The sequence below is a fragment of the Talpa occidentalis genome, unplaced genomic scaffold (assembly GCF_014898055.3).
Source record: "Talpa occidentalis isolate TD23 unplaced genomic scaffold, MPIMG_talOcc4v2.1 talOcc4.12, whole genome shotgun sequence".
Lineage (NCBI taxonomy): Eukaryota > Metazoa > Chordata > Mammalia > Eulipotyphla > Talpidae > Talpa > Talpa occidentalis.
Window position 1 is genome coordinate 72,496,807 of NW_023601212.1, and position 13,490 is coordinate 72,510,296.

A 13,490-nucleotide genomic window follows, 5' to 3' on the forward strand; every position below is an offset into this window, starting at 1 on the left:
TCTCCGGCCCCTGTTGGCGGGCCTGGCTGCAGATGTCTAAGTGGGGCCACCAGCCTGTGTCCAGGCCAAGCGACGCTGCATGCCTCCCCACAGCCCGTGTGCTGGGCAGATCAGAGTCCACCAGTTGCCTGGGCATTGTGAGGGCCACTCCTTGAGCAGGGGGCGGGAACCGCAGGAGGTGGGGGTGTTCAGAGAGAGACAAGTCACACCAGATGGAAAGCAGAGTCAGAGCACCACGTCCTGGCCACGTGGTGTCCCCCGGGGCAGGCTGGGCAGGCAGCCCACCACACTCTGCCCTGGCGAGGGAAGGGGAGGGGCAAGCCTGTGCTGTCTCACTCTGGACAGACCCACGGTTCCACCCGTTATGCACAAAGCTCTCTACAGTTTACAAACAGGCAGGTGTTCTGTCTTCCCTGGCATTTCACAAGATCTTCACTGAGCCTTGATGCCCATTAGACATGGAAGGAAACAGGTTCAGGAAGGCCAGGGACGCCCAGGGTCACAAGGTTGACCAGGACTCAGATGGCCTGACAACTAAACCTCCTGCTCTTGGACAGTCCCCCAGCCCCCCACCCAGGCCTGAAGAATCCAAAGGGACTCCAGTAAGGCAGAAATCACAGGTGGACAGATAGGGAGTCTCGATGGGAGTAGGAGGAGAATGAAGATGCTGGCCCTGGGCCACTCAGGCCCCTCCCCCACCTCTCAGTTTCAAACTGCAAACTCCTCAAAGAGCCGAATCCATGCTGGGTCTCCAGAGTTCAACTCGGACCCTGCCAGCCCACACACCCCTTTCCCGCCGGCCGATGAAGGCCAGGCTGGAGCCCAGATGGTCAATTCTCAGGTCCCATCACACTGGACCTCTCAGCAGCCTCTGATCTGGTCAGCTGATAGCTGTCATCCCCCAGGACACCCCCCACCCAGCTCTCCCCCACCCCCACCCGGGCTCTTAGCTTCCGCCCTTCCTTCTGAGACTGAGTGGAGAGCAGAACAGGCAGACTGAGGAAGTACACTGCTGAGGGGAGCAGCGGGCGGCAGGAGAGGTCTGCGCTCCATGTGGGACCCTCACCCGGTGGCCGGAGATTGAGCCGGCGCTGCAGAGGCTGCGGACAGCTTTGCAACCCAGCGCTCAACCACTGTGCCACCAGGGAGGCCCTTTATTTTAATTTTAAACAACTTAAATTGGAAAACTAAAACAATGTCCCCGATACACACAAAGTCATGGGGTGTAGGATGACCTCTCGCTGCCCCTGAGAAGGGAGGTCTGAATCGAGTGAACGCACTGTGAAAGTAAAGTACACACAAATTTCCCACTTAACACAAAAAAGAGTGCAAAGTATCTCACTGATACTCTCCATGTTACACGGATACTCTATATTGAGGTGTTAAGATGAAAACAGTGGGCTAAACAGAATACATCATTCAAGTAAATGTCACCTTGTCTCTTGATTCTTTTTGATGTGGCCGCTAGAAAATTAACAATTCCAAATGTGGCTGAATGGTATTTCTACTGGACAGACTCTTTTGTTTGTGAAAAGGCACCTCAACCAAATCAATGCAAAATAGAATTGTACTTTTCAAACACACCCCCCCCACCCCCATCATCCTTCCTCTCAGTATTTGCCTGCCACTGTCTTACCTTTCTTCCTCTCTGTCTTGGTCTTTCTATCTCTGTCTCTTCACTTCCCTGTATCTCTGCCTCTCCATATCTCCATCTCTGTCTCTGTTTATCCCACCCTCCATCCCTGACCTCACTCCCTTCTGGCCATGCTGGCCCCTCCCTGATCCTAAAATCTCCAGCTCCTGCCCACCTCAGGGACTTTGCACACTGGCCCTCTCTGTCCGGGGTTGTCAGATGCCTCCTGTCTCAGTGTCACCTCCTGAGACCACCCTCAACTGCATGCTCTTACCTCATGTACCTCTTGCTCATCATGCACTTGGCCCCCAGATGTGTCTCCCCACAAGGGTGGGGGCCCTGTTGTTCCTGCACACTGCTGATCCCCTATACTCAGGACAGTGCTAAGTCAGGGCAGGCCTCCAGAGTATTTGTTGAATGACTGAAAAGCCACACTGGACACCTGGACACCATGTCATGCCATCATTGTGTCATGCCATCAGAGACAAGCCTGGACCTCCTAGAGGTCCAGTGGAAAGAGCTGAGAAGGAAACTAGGCTGTGAGCAATGACCCAGGGTAAGAGGCAGAGGGGCCCAGAGAGGTAGTTACTACAGCTGAGGCAGAGCAGTCCCAGAGCAAGGAGTGGCAACATGGGCAGCCTCCATCTGGAAGGTAAGTTGTGAGCCCAAACCACTGCTGGCCCCACCAACTCCCAGCCGGGTCCACTGGGAAGCCCTCAGTCCTTTCTAGAGAGGCACAGAGGACACCCAGCGCCCCCATTCTGCTCTGGGCAGGACAACCCCTGATCTGGTGGATTTGGCACAACCGAGCCTGCGCACGGGACCCCCACCCTCCAGAAGCCTAAGTGGCCGGGTGGGCGGGCTGGGGTTCCCACCTCCCTTCTGCACAGTCTCTGGTTTATTGACAGAGTGAGGCTTATCGATTTGTTAAGAGCTTTTGCACTTCCCTTCGATGGGAAATATTGTTCTCTCACCCCGTCTAGCTGGAACCCTAGTGAGACGTTCTTTCCCGGACACCATAAATTTCCATCTGGGTCACTCTGCAGCGTGTAAACAATTGTCTGCCTGAGTGTGGGGTGGGCGGGTGAGTTAACGGGGCGAGTTAACAATCTAACGGCCGCTCTGGGTTAGGCCTGCTGAGGTTGCTGAGGAAATGGCTCCTCCAGACACACTGCATTGCCCAGTCCCATGCCCCAGAGCCCCAACGCAGACTCTCAGCACCTCTCCAGGGACCCCACGACCCCAGAGGGCCTTTCCTCGTGGTTCACACCCAGCAGATCTGACCAGGTCACTCATTCCCTAACCCCAGAGCTGCAGCCAGGACTGAGCCAGCCCCCAAAACTCCATGGTGTTCCCTAGCTGCTTTTAACCTGCCCCTGAACACCTCTGCCTCAGAGTTTTTGTACCAGCTGTCCCTTTGTCGGGGCACACTTCACCCCATGTGTTACCTGGACCCACCATCTTTTGCTTATTTTTATTTTATGTATTTTACATCATTCTTCCTTTTTATACAATGTATGCTTTCTCCTCTCAGGTGTAGTCCCCGTAGAGTTCTCACTACCCATTCACCCATGCACCATCACCATAGTTCTTTGTGCTCTTCCTCCCTGTTTTGATCCCTCTCTCCCTTCTCTTCCCCTGCAAAATGTCTCCGATTTATAGTGGCCTGTTCATTTTGTTTTTTGCCCACCATATTTTAGACCTAGGCCAGATGACTCTTCTCAGTCTCTCTGGCTGAAGAGGAACTCTCCCTGGCCTATGCCCCTGCTTCCTGCCATACAATCTTAGTCAGTTTGGGGGTTTAATTGCCCCAGAATGGGAGGCTTCCAAAGGGAGGAACAACATCTGGGTGGTCTCTGCAGCCCATCTCCAGGCTGGCTTGCAGCTGGGAGACCATCCACCAATGCCCTAGAATGAGATGCATTGACCCTAGTTCTCTATTAGTTACTACCTTGTGACCTAGCCCAAAGCCCTAACAACCAGAGGAGCAGAAGTGTAGAGCAGGGAGGAAAATCACCCCAGCTCCATTCATCAATCCCCCTCCCTGGTCAGTCCAAGGCAGCCCCAGAGGCTGTGTGCCCAGGAGGCTGCAACTTGCAACCACAGGGTGCTAGTCTGAGCAGGGTGGAGCAGGGACCTGTGCCCAGACAGCACCAGGCCTGAAGGAACCACTCTGCCCAGCAGGTGGCAGGACGCAAACACCCCTTGGCTCATTGCCCCACCCCTATAGGATGGCTGAGGCTGGAGGGGTGAGATCTCCTGATCCCCCATAATCTTTAGATGCAGCAATAGGTATCAGGGTCATTCCTTTGCACCCACCCCAGCCCTGGCTGCCTCCAGGATCCCAAAAGATTCTAAACAGCAGTTTTGAGCTCTAAGTCCAAGCCCTCAGCCACTCCTGATGCCTTGGTTACTCCAAGTCCTATACCCCACTCCAGGGGCATGGATCACCCCCAGTAAGATGCCTCCCAGGCTCAAAAGAATTTCTTGGTGTTTCCATTCTACTCTCATGCAACCAACCCCCAGCCCTGATGGCAACCCCCCATTCCCAGATCCTGGGTCCCAGAGCCCAGTTTCCACTGAGAGGATTCTGGTCCCTCATACAGACTGACCCCTGACTGTATTCAGGACAAGGCCCAGTGCCCCCACTGGCGGAGAGGCCTTTGTGACCTGTGGACCCTACTCCTATCTGACTTTGGGCAGAGCACATGGTGGTGGCTTTTAAGTGTGGATGGTGGAATGGATACCCAGCCAAGACCTTGTCTGTGAGGACACCACCCCGAGCTGGAGGCAGAACACTGGCTTTGTTTTCATAATTATAGTTTTTAACATTTAAAGCTTTAGTCCAATAATTGAAATCAGATGTTTAAAAGAAAAGTTGTCCACAAGTGTTCATAGCAGCTCTTCACAATCTCCAGAAAGTAAACATAGTCCAGATGTCTGGGATGAACAGGTAAACAGGATGCAGTACATCCATCCAATGGAACATTATTTGGCCATAAAAAGGGGTGAAGCACTGACACAGGTTCCAGCCCCTGAAAACACTGTCCCAGTCACAAGAGACTGTGCGATTCCATTTAGATGAAGCGTCCAAAACATGCAAATCCACAGATACAGAAAATAGATTCATGGTTATGGGGGGCTTAGGGGAGAAGGCAGAGGGGAGGGGTTGCTAACAGGGACAGGGTGTCTTTTGAAGTGACGAAATGTTCTGGAATCAATTATGCTGCATTGTTTGCTTTTAAAGGGTTTCAGTGGTGACTTTTATGACTTTTATGAACATCAAGTTAATTTAAACAACCCAATTTTTTTTTAATTTTTAAATTTTATATATTTTTTACATCACTTTTCATTTTTGCACAATGCATGCATGTTGATCTTGGTTAGAGTCCCCATACAATTTCCACTTGTTTTGATCCTACTCCCTCCTCCCCTCCCCCCCCCCCCCATGTGTGTCTCTGGATTATAGTTGCTTATTGATTCTGATTTTTACTTTATTATAATTAATATTTTTCCTGGTCCCCTATTTAGGTTTCCTAAATTCCTACTATGAGTGAGACCATCTGGTATTTTTCTTTTTCTTTCATGTAGGTGATTTTAAGTTCAAAGGATCTAACTTTTTACTTTTGTGTCTGTTTCTTCCTTTTCTCCATCAGTGTCAACCAAAAGAAATGTCAGACACATAAGTTATTTCTAATATTCAAGTAGCTGTGATAAAAAAAAGTAAAAAGAGGTAAATTAACTTAAATCATATATTTTATCTAAATGCACAAAAAATATCCATGTACATAATATAAAAATATTAACAAAACCATTTACATTCTCAATTCAGTCTTGGCTCTGGGGCAAACCACACTTCCTGAAAGTCTCCCTTGGCCCCACATGTTGTGGGTGCTCTGTCACCACAAGTGGCCAATGGCCACTGCACTGGGTAGCTCTAGGCTGTCCCCTTGATACTCCTGCCAGATGACACTTCGTGGACTTTCCCCCGCTCTTAGCTTCTTACTCACCTGAGTGTCAGGCAAGGAAGGCCGATCACCTGCCCAGCTCATATCCTGGGAGGTTCCAGAACTGCATATTAATTCTTCTAGGATTCCAGAACCAAGGAACAAGGTGGGCACAGAGAGCAGGGTCAGGCACCGAGTGTCACCCCTTTCCCAAAAGGGCCCCCAGCACCTTCCCCCTCTACCCGCTCCCCCACCCCAGACCTGCTCTCTTTCCTTAGGAGGAGAGCATTGACCATCCCCTGGGCCCATAGCCCCAGGCATTCAACTGCCTGGGTATGAAGTCCCCTCAGCCTGGACCCTGGAGCATGCACCACCTGATCCTGGGGGCCTTCTCCTTGCGGGTCCTGCGTCATCATTCGCTTGTGTTGTGAATATTTGTGAATTTCTTCCCTTGTCTTGGGTCCCACGCGAGCATGCTGTAGCTCAGGTCCTGACAGAGAGGAGACAAAGGCTAAGCAGAGAGTCCCTGTGATGAGCTGTGCAGGGGTAGGTGAGGTGCTCTCCGGACAGAGTGGAGAGGCAGCTGAGAGCCGAAGGAGCGGTAGTCCAGCAGGCAAAGAGAGGGAGCATGTGCAAAGGCCCGCCCTGGAGCAGGATAGGATGTGGGGAAGAGGAGAGGTCAGGGGACCCAGCAGCCCTTGGGGTCCTGAAACTTTAAACCAGGGAGTGTCAGTGTCAGGTCTGCACTCTTCTGTCCCATAGGTTTTGATTCTAATTCATATTACATAAATGCCATCATTTTAAAGTGAATAATTTCACTGGCATTTGGTAGATCCACAATGTTTCAGAACCACCACTTCTATGTAGTTGCCAAGCTTTTCCGTCACCCCCAAAGTAAACGCCATTCATGTATCAGTAAGTCCCCACCTTCCCCGAACCCAGGGCCCTGGAAACCAACAATCAGCTTCCTGTCTGTGCACTTGCTTCTCCCGAACTTTTCATACAAATGGAATCACACACTATATGGCTTTCTATGTCTGGCTCCTTTCACTGAGCACGATGTTTTCTATAGCTTATTTTTAACTTTCCATTTTGGACGAATTTCAAACAGAGAACTTGCAAGAGAAGTACAGGACTCCCATCTCTTTGCCCAGAAGATTCCCTCCAAGTCTCCCCAGCTGTCTCCAGGGTACCCGTCACAGCAGTTTGCAGGCAGTGGATGGGCCCAGATTGGCTGCCAGGCCCCTTCATCCTCCCAGTTTCTCCCCGACTTAGGAAGCTGTGACACCTGCAGAGACTGCAGGCCTATTGTTTAGGAATATCCCTCAGAGTGGGTTTGCCGCCTGCTTCCTCGTGATTAGACCGAGGGTGTGCGCTTCTGGCAGGATTGGCTCAGGCCGATGCGGTCCTCAGAGTGTCCCATCAGGAAACAGGACTTGTCCGCTGTTAAGAGGCTCACTCACCGTGGTCACCTGGTCCACGCCATGTCTGCCAGGTTTCCAGCAGTAAACCAATCCCCCCGTCGTGGCAAGAGCCAGGATGGGATGGGGAGACACTTTGAAACTGTCGGGTGATGTTCCTCATCAAACACCGCTCACTAGTTTTAATGTCCATTGTTGATTCTTGCCGGGACAATTATTACTGTGATGGGTGACAAATGGTGATTTTCAAATCCCATCTTTCCTCCTCCCCATGTGTTTATTCATCTATTCATCTGCATCACTGTGGACCCCAGGGTGGCTATTCCATTTCACGATTATCACCCTTTTTTGTTTGGTGCTCCAATCGTCCCCATTTGACCAGTGTTGCCCCTGGGGGCTGGTTCCTGAACCCCCAGACGCATCTCCCTCATGCTCAGCCCACCTGTTTCCCGAACAAGCCATGCCAGGCTCATCTCCCTCCTGCCCCACCCTGGCCCTTTCCCTTCAGCAGAGATGGTGCTTAGGAACCACAGCTGGGGCCGTGGATGTGCGGGTGCAACTGAGACATTGCTGTCTCCAGACCTCCCAGGTGTTGTCCAGAGTGGGGATGGACTGCACAGACACACAGTGTCCACATTTATCTCCCTACCTATGTACATACAAGGAAAACCAAGCCCAAGTCAACAACACAGAACTTATACCAGCCTTTCCTGAAACCTGCAGATTGCCCAAGCTCTGTGGTGCAGCAGGTTTGCTGGCCTTGGGCACCCTCCTCACAGGAGCCTCATTACTGTGGCTGCCTTCCCACTAGGAGTAGGAGGGGTTGGGAGGGAGGGGTGGAGAGGAGAGAGGAGAGAGAGATATTAAAAATATCTCTACCATATGATCCAGCAAGTCCACTCCTAGGTGGGGCACAAAAACACCACCTAGAAAGAATATATGCATGCCTGTGCTCGTTGCAGTACTAGTCACAATAGCCAGGTTACAGAAACAGCCTATATGCCCAAGGACAGATGATTAAGAAGAGTAGAATATATACACAAAGGAATACTACTCAGCAATTAAATGAAAGATAACTCTTGACATTTAGGACAACATGGATGGAAATCGAGGAGAGAATGCTAAGTGAAACAAGTCAGAAGGAGAAAGACAAATACCGGATGGTTTCACTTATATATGTGGCATATAGAGAAACGAAACAAATGGTCAGGCAAAACCAAACTGATAACAAACCCTAGAAGTCTGCCTGTGGAATTGAGGCTAGCAGAGGGGGGACATAGTGGGGAGAAGGCCTGAGACTCTGGTGGAGGACTGTGGGTGCCTTTGGTGGGTGTGGCGTGGTAACGTGCATCTGAGGAGGTGGATCGTATACCTCTTAATCATATACAGCATTGTCTCAATTAAAAACAAATATGGAGACACCTACAGATGGGTATGCCTACCGCTATGCTTCATATAGTGGAATACTACATAGCAGTGGTCAAGAACTAACTAGGAATTATACAACAAAGTGACTTTAGTGAAAAAAGGCAGACACAAAAGAACATACTTTGGTTCTACTTAAGTGAAGTTCAAAAGCAGGCAAAACTAATCTAAAGTGATAAATCAGAATAGCAGTCACCCGTTGGGGTGTCCTGACTGGGAAGGGCAGAGGAGGCCTGCTGGGGTGCTGGAATGTTCTGCTCTTCATCATGGGGGCTCCCCAGGTGTGTACATGTATAACAACTAGTCACAACTTTCTGTCGCATGAACTTTCTGTGTGAAACTCAATTAAAAAGAAGAAGAAGTTGGAAACCAAGACCTCCAGGTCCCTGCAACCTGGATGCTGTGTTTGCACCTGAGCTGCACTTTCTGCCCTCAGCTTGCCCACCTGTCAAATGGGCACACAATCCACCAGCAGATACCACTCAAGGCCCCTATGTTGAGCTGTCCACCTGGGGTCTCTGGGCCTCTGGGCCCTGTGGAATCAGCAGGGATGCTGACCCTGCAGCCGGCCCGATTAGCACGCCATGGGCTGTTTTGCGAGCGAGGTGCGGATGGGCAGGCGCGGGAGCGGGCAGGGGAAGGGTTTATAATGATGATTAGGCCCGAAATTGGCGGAGATTTACAGCGTGGGCCGGGAATGGAGGAGAGGGGGCCGGCGCTGGGAGCGGCCTAATGGATCCGTCAGCTCGTTCTGCTGCTCAGCGGGCCGAGGCCGGTCACCCGGCTTTCCGCTGGCAGCACAAAGCACTTCAATTTCGTTAGGAAATGTATCAATTTAACTGACTTGAGCGGCACACTGAAAAACCTAATGAATCTGGACTCAATTTTCCGCCACACTGCTCCTGAGAACTGTCGGAAACAATGTCTGTGGTCGGAGGTGACGGGGTGGCCGCCGATAGGCCGCCCGGCACCCCATCCCTTCCCGCGCCGCTCCCCGTCCTGGCCCTGTCAGGGTTAGTGGAGAGAGACGGACCTGTCTCCACAACCTGGTGACAGCCAGCCCCGCGCCACTTCCCTAACAATGATGTCATTATAGGTAAATTGGCCTCTATTTCAGCAGGATGATAGTGCTAATTGAGTGAGAAAATATAATACAGGGAGCTGTTGTCTGCAGCTAAAGGGAGGAGGGGGACAGACTAAATGGCCTACCATTGTTGGTGGCAGGGAAGGCAGATGTTGCTTTCTGCTGATAAGTGCGCTGACACATCTCCAGCTTGTCGCCCGGCTCCTGCCCGGAGACTCGCCGCTCTGGCGGCAGATGGCTCTGCTCAATGGCCAAGGAGGGTCCCAGCCGCCTGGCAGGGCAGGAGGTGGCCGCCTGGTAAACAGGAGGGGGCTCTGGGGCTTTCCCCAGGCTCCCGGGGCGACAGGATGCCCAACTTCCTCTGAGGCCCACAGCCCACTCGGCACTAGGAACAGTCCTTTGGAGACCAGAACCAGGGTTTTGAAGGATTCCAGGAAACATAGCATGTCTTTGGTTGGGGTGCAGATCCTGCAGCAGGGTCAGGAGGCTGCGAGGCCCTGGTGAGGACTGGATTCTCTAGCCCAATTTCACCAAGAGTGGGGGAAAGACAGGCAGGGCCCGTATCTGGGCCAAAGGGTATCTTCCCCTCTGCTAGGCTGGAAGCTCAGAGCCCCGAGCACTCTGTGGGGCTGACACCCTGACATGCCACTATAGACCACATGCTGGGCTCTATGGCCAGAGCTAAGGACCCTTTCTCTAGCTCCTCTTCCCTCTCTTGGCCACGTCTAATCTATACCACCACTGGGCCCCATAAGCTCATCCAATATCCAAGGCTTGAGTCTGCAGAGATCAGACATCTGGCCTGGAGAGGCCTCCTAAAGCTAATGTAGCCAATACTCCCCTGCAACCCCAGCCAGGCTGCAGCAGAGGGGAGCCCACCCCCAGCCCACCCAGGGCTGTGCTAGATGAATCCGAGAAGGCTGTTCCCACTTAGGGGGCTTCTGGCGAGGAGTCACCAGTACCAACTTCATGCCCAGCTCTAGACCGGCTGTGCTGGGACACATGTGAATCATATGTGGCCCCTGCCCTTAGGGGCTCCTGACTTAGGGGCCCTGCAGGTCCCTAAACCATCATGCCTGCCTCATAGAAGCTTGCCCTGGAGCCCTGAGAATCCAGGATGGCAGCAAAGGCTTTCCAGAGCAGGTGGTAGCAGAGCAGGCCTTGAGGGATGAGGAGTTTGAGGGGCTGGGGGGTAGAAGTGTCGCCCCAAGTAGAGGACATGGAAGGAGGCAAATGTGGGCCTTGAGGCAAATGCTCGCAGGGGCAAAGAACCCCTGTTCCAGGCCTCAGGACTTAGGGACACCCCAGAGCAACAGTGACTATTCACTGAGCACCTGCATTGACTGTGTGGCTACTCAAGCACTTCCTCTCCCCCCTTCCACCCTCCTATCAGCTCCTTCCTTCACAGGGAGGAAGCTGAGGCTTGGTTGGCACTTTCCTCAAGAACACCGGGCTGGAGGAGTATGAAGCTACGCCTTGCCCTCTGCGGCCAAAGGGCTCCCCAGCCTCTCTGCAGCCATCCCCATGGGGAAGGGGGGCAGTGCCTGTATGGAGCAGGGTGGTAGAGGCCAGGTCCCAGCAAGGCCAGCCTCAGGCACTCCTCTATGGAATGGGAGGGATGTGGCCTCTGCTGACTGCGGGCTCTGAGGAAGACCAGGGCACAGCCTGAGATGTCGGTGAGAGAGGATGCCCCTGACTTCGACCTTGGGTTAGACTTCCACATCGTCCCATGGGGCCCCATGCTCTCTGTCCCCATCCCAGGGCACTTTCCCATGGCTCAGATGTTCCAGGACCTGATTCAATCATTCTAGAACATTCTGACCCTGAAGCTGGAAGTCAGAATCTCACTCATTCCTTAGTATTTGGACTCCGAGGTGCATCTTCCATGTCCACGGCCATGATGCAGCAAAGCCTGCCACCTCCTCTAACTTTGGCCCCTGTTCTTGGCTGTGGGCCCCTAATACACAGGTGGTTGGCCCTCTCTGAACCTTAGTTTCTTCAGCTGTAAACTGAGGGCAGCCCAAATTTTCTGTTCTCCAAGGACAGCTAGAAAAGTGAATGTGGGTATATACAGGTCCTCCTCCTACAACCCAAACCACAGGACCTCAGGGGGCATAGCACTCAAGCCCAGAAGGGAGTATCACCTCAGTGATACCCAGGGAGGGGCGTCTGGACACCAGGGAGGGTCCATGATGTGATCAGTGTGTGCTGGGTTTGTGCAGGGGTCCAGACAACCCTGACAAGGAGGGTGTCTATTCTGGTGTCCTGCTAGGTGACCAGGGGAGGCCTCGCTTCACCCCAACCTCTGCACCTGTGAAATGGTGACAGTGCCCACACTGACCACCCCTCAGGAGTGAGGGCAAGCTCGGGTGAAAAAGCATCAAAATCTAGGGTAAAAAGGTGGTGGGAGATAGGGGAAGAGCAGGCAGCCTGGACTGGTCAACAATGACTTCCAGAATTGAGCCCCAAAGAATGGGAGAGAGAGCCGCAAAGGTAGCTCCCATGTTTTGGGGGTGCTGGGGGCAACAGGGAGTGGCAGGCTGGAAGCTGAGTCCTGCTTTAGGGCACTGCTTGGACATTGGGGAGCCAGGAAGCTCTCAGTAAAGGGACAAGCCCAGTGAGAATGGTACTTTGGGTCACCCAAAAGGCAGGCTAGGAATAGTAACCACAGAGGGTCCGGGCAGGGCTGGGGTGCCACCCCGGGAGTGCTCCCAGCTTGCCATGGGCAGGGGTGAGGCCCCACCCAGCCAACCAGGCACTTAGAGTCATCAAGAATGATTCAATTGACAGGTTTGTGTGCTGTTTGTTAATTTACTCAGATTCATTCATGGGAACAGCTGGCTGGGTCCCAGCAGGGCAGCCTCCCCGCCCACCTGCCGCCAGACAGCCGGCTCATGCAGAGGTACTTACAGCTCAGCATTGCGGCCTCAGCTGGTCAGGGACACCTCCACTTTTCTGAGGATGCAGGCTGGGGCAGCCTGGGGGGAGGGTGTGGCTTCGGGTGCCTGACTGAGCTCCGGGGATGGTAGGAGGGATGTGGAGGGAGGACCAGCTCCCCGAGGAGAGGCTATGGGAGAGGTATGGGAGAGGTCGCCCCACCGTGTTCCCTGGGTTGCCTTCTACAGCAGGAACTGTGGGTCAACCAAGGGGTTCGGCAGGCCTCTCTGGGCCTTTGTCCTGCTGGCCTGACGTCAGAGGAGAGAGCGAGCCTGTTCTTTCTGTCCCACCATCCTGGGACTGGGTGACCTTCGGTCTCATGCTGGGACAACAGCCTGACTCTACTCGACGGAGCCCAAGTCCAGGTCTGCGTCCAATTCACTAAGAAAAAGGGAAGCAGGCAGGGGTCAAGCGGGAGGAGACAAGTCCTGCACCCTGCTCTGGTCTGCGGGGAGCCCGCAGGAGTGCCTGGCCCTCCAAGCTGACACAGGCCTGGCCTGGCCTGAGTTTGGGGCCGGAGGGGAGCGGGCCCGGGGCAGCCGGCATCCAGAGGCTGTCCGTGCGGCAAAGCCGTGCCTGCACGCCAGCTTTGGGATGGATGGCGAGGTCCACGCTGAGCACCGTTAATAGAACAGACAGTCTTTCCTCTCTTCATCTCCCTGTCCCCATAGCTTTGTTATTTAAAGTCAGGTTAAGGGAAGAAAAAAAAACCCACAGACAGGTTTGGCTGGGAAGCCTGAGGACAGGAAAAGTTAGAGATATTTATTTGACAGGGTCAAGGTTGGTGCCTTTCTCTTCTCTCTCCCCAGGTCCCATAGGTGTTAGGCTGAGAGACATTTAATCGCGGGAGTAGCGGTTTCATATCTATAACAAAAATCAAATAATGCAAGATGATTTACTCCCCCTAGCAACCGCGGAGCTCACCCTTAGCAACCAGGCTAGCCTCGGGCTGCGGTGTAATCAGCTTGAAAATATTTCAATTATTGTGTTGATTTTAGTGGATTTGAGAAGCGCTGTGTGGAGAGCCGGGCACATTCTCCCCG